Source organism: Lupinus angustifolius, chromosome LG11 (assembly GCF_001865875.1).
Source record: "Lupinus angustifolius cultivar Tanjil chromosome LG11, LupAngTanjil_v1.0, whole genome shotgun sequence".
In the NCBI taxonomy this organism is placed as follows: domain Eukaryota; kingdom Viridiplantae; phylum Streptophyta; class Magnoliopsida; order Fabales; family Fabaceae; genus Lupinus; species Lupinus angustifolius.
Window position 1 is genome coordinate 17,547,486 of NC_032019.1, and position 3,913 is coordinate 17,551,398.

The 3,913-nt window shown below is 37.3% G+C and overlaps 1 long non-coding RNA gene across 1 annotated transcript; it reads right to left on the bottom strand.

Moving 5' to 3' along the window:
• LOC109360226 lies at positions 2,497-3,629 on the bottom strand. Its single transcript, XR_002109142.1, has 3 exons — positions 3,442-3,629; positions 3,228-3,359; positions 2,497-2,737 (listed from the first exon to the last, which is right to left on the bottom strand). It is a non-coding gene; the product is annotated as an uncharacterized LOC109360226 (long non-coding RNA).

The following is a 3,913-nucleotide window of genomic DNA, read 5'->3' on the forward strand; positions in this document are numbered from 1 at the left end:
ACACTCAAAACCCAAAAATAGAAAATCCAAATTTGTATGGTCATTGTTTTTAGTATATCTTTTTAAAGAGTTGTGCATGGAGAAAACACATGACAAGTTGAAATCAAAAGAACGGTTGTCAATTCAAACTAGGGCAGTTTATGGGGGTTGATCTCATTTCTCAAATGAAAGGACCAAGAAACCTATAACTGAGGCAAGGCTGAAATTGTTCATTATGGACTAATCTCTGACCCTCAACCAAGTAGGGACAAGATCTTGTGTTCTCGCCTTCAAACTTCAAGGTTCACTCATGCTTTCATGCATTTATGACTGTTACTTGAGAGTGTTCAAAAATAGCCAAAATAAAAAACAAGCAAAAAAAGAAAAAAAAAAGAGTGTTATGTTGAAAACCCACAAGGGTGACCTAAAAGGAGAGTGATGCTAAGTCAAAAACTTTCAACAGCGACTTAGCATCATAAAAAAAAAAAGAATTCCCAATAGATACCTAGATCAGGTATTATGGGAAAAAATTAGGGAAAATAAAATGAACACCCTCGAGTGGAAAGCTCATACAACCATGCAAACTGGGGCAGTTTTTTTGAAGTCAAAGTCACAACCTCTGTTAAAGAAAGATTCTCATCAGGTCTATGACCAAAATATTGGGGCAATTTATTTGATGATTCAACTCTTCCAATAAATTCTTAACATGACACTAGGGCAGATTGGATGGCAAGGCGCTGGCAGATAGACTTTTTTAACAATGTCCAACATGGGTCACATTTTAGTCTACTCCATAAAAAATAGTTTGTTTGATTTTTAGAAAATTACGATATCATAAGCCAAGACAGATCTACACATGCATTCATTACTCATACATGACATGTCTCGCATCATTCTCAACATAACACACGACATATTCTTAAGCATTACATATCACTACCCTATGTATTAAAATCTTTGCTTTCCAGGACCCCGAGCATGATGTGAATTTCCGAGTTCCAGCAGTACCCGACCTGCATTCTCGTATTAAAACCTTTACTTGCCACGACCCCGAGCATGATGTGCTATCAAACTAATCTTTCCAGGACCCCGAGCCTGATGTGAGTTTCCAACTTCCAGCAGTACCTGACCTGCGTTCTCATATTAAAACTTTTGCTTTCCAAGACCCCGAGCCTGATGTGCTATCAAACCAATCTTTCCAAGACCTCGAGCCTGATGTGAGTTTCCGAGTTCCGAGAGTACCTGACTTGCGTTCTCGTATTAAAACTTTTGCTTTCCAGGACCTTGAGCTTGATGTGCTATCAAACCAATCTTTCCATGACACTGAGCTTGATGTGAGTTTCCAAGTTCTAGCAGTACCCGACCTGCATTCTCGTATTAAAACTTTTGCTTTCCAAGACCCCGAGCCTGATGTGCTATCAAACCAAACTTTCTAGGACCCCGAGCTTAATGTGAAATTTCTGAGTTCCGGTAGTACCCGACCTACATTCTTGTTTTAAAATATTTGCTTTCCATGACCTTGGACCTGATGTGCTATCAAACTAGTATTTCCAAGACCCCGAGCCTGATGTGAATTTCTGAGTTCCAGCAATACCCGACAAACGTTCTCGTTTTAAAATCTTTGCTTTCCTGGACCCCAGAGCTGATGTGCTTCCAACCAATCTTTCTAGGACCCCGAGCCTGATATGTTTCCAACCAATCGTTCTAGGACCCCGAGCCTGATGTGAATTTTGGAGTCTCGGCAGTAGACGACATGCGTCCTCGCACCTACCTATTTTTATTTTATGGAGTTCTGGTAGCACCCGACCTACGTTCTCGCATAAACCTTTTTATTTTATAGAGTTTTGGAACTACCCGACCCGATTTCTCACTCTAAGTGTTGCATCGTGATCATTATCTCAGCCTTGACAAAATTTGTTCATTTCTTTACTAGTTACTTACTATGATAGCATACATACTTCAGTTTGCTTGCTATCAAGTGAGCAACAAGTAAAGAGGGGTAGCTATGAACACTCAATTTTGTTCGGTCACTTTACAAAAATATTAAAAGTTTCAAAACAACAAAATTTGGAATGAAAATATTTGTGACACATTTCAGAACCAAATGTATTTCCTGTGAATGTCTAGTTCATGGCCAATGATTAGAAATGTCTTAATTGCATACAATTTCAATTCAATTAACTTAATAACTTTGCATTTACATGGGATTGTTACACAGTTAAAGATATTGATTAAGGAATTTTGCTCCTATACAGTTACACCGTGCATATGACTTTTGGTCGTCTATCTCATTTATCTTCTTTAAAGATGAGTCATTTGTGTAACAACTCCTGAGGATGATCCTTTTCCTATAACAAATTAATGAAGGCAATAAAAATAATAATTAGTTTCAGCTAGATGTCACAAATCCCAGCAACTAAATTAATAGTCTTTCACAAATCCCAGCAACAAAATTATTAATCTCAAAATTGCAACACCTTATGTTCTGGGTACACCACATCAAGAAAAGAAATTTCATTATAATTTGAGCCAGCAAACTCTTCAGAAATATTTCACTAACTCTACTGTCATTACAATTGCATAAAGAATAACATATGTTATTGATAGTAAAATGATTGTGCTTCTTGATCCACAACTTATTGAGGAGTATGATACTCCTACAACAGTGCTAGAGGATAAGTCTTCATCTTTTGCTCAACTTGTTGCAGATCTAGTACTCAGGGTTTTTTTGATTGATTCATCATTCATAACTGAAGAACTGTTACAAAGGCACACTAATGAACATAATTTATAAAGTAGGTTACAAATGCACTAATGATCAGAATAAGTATAAAGAGTAATGATGGGCAGTTTAAATATTATAATGAGAGAGCAAATGTCATGGTATTGCTAATTTTCAGTTAGTAATTCAAAGGGTTTGCACTAACCCATACTCAGCTATAAAAGGGATTCCACACCTCAAAAAGAAACCGGATTACACATAGAGGGTGACATACACTTACGTAGCCCTAAACAGAGAGCACATCATAAATACATGATACTGACATCACACACATACACATAACAAAATTAGGGAGCATAATCCTATGCTTAGAAAGAGCATACAAGCCATACACTCATCTTCCTCGAAGCGCAAAATCGTACACAATGAGCACATCGAATGTGATCATAGCCACTGTTTGAAAGAAAAAAGAAATCATAAAATGAGGGAGAAGGTGAGGATCGTTAAAAATGAGGAAGACGATTACCTTTCCTCTGAGCCACTGTGAATAACCACCGAAAGAAGTCATCCCGGCTTGATTGATTCGGCTTATGTCCTTGACACCTTTTAATCGATTTCGATTCAGCCATTATACGGCTCTAGATCATCTTTGTCGTTGCTGAAAGAGAGAAGATAGAATGGATGAGAGATACTATATTCACCAACGGAGGAAAAAACCGCCACCGAAGAAAGGAACTCACCGTCGCTGGAAATGGAACCAAAGAGGAGACAACACGACTTAGTGGTCGTGTTGCATGGTGGAGAGACCTCGCTCACCGCTTTCTGTCGTCACGCCGTCCACCCTCGACCTCCGTTGCTGCCATTGAAGGTGAAGAAGAGGAGAATATTTGGGGATTTATCCCCATTCTTCTAATTTCAGGGATTTTATTCCCTTAGCCACGTGAAATGGGGGTAACCCTCTTTAATTCATTTTATTCCCTTTCCATATTTCGTTTCCTTTTCCAATTAGTTTCATTAATTTATTTATTTGCTTATCTTTCTATTATCTTATTTTTACCTTTATCATTTCCAATCCTTTTATGGTACAAATTACATCATTATGTCAACATAAAATCCCCTAAATTAATCCTATTCCTTTTTATTCCTGTTAAATTATTTTGGTTAATTATATAGTCTATGTTATTAACAACACGTAATTGAAAATCATTTTTA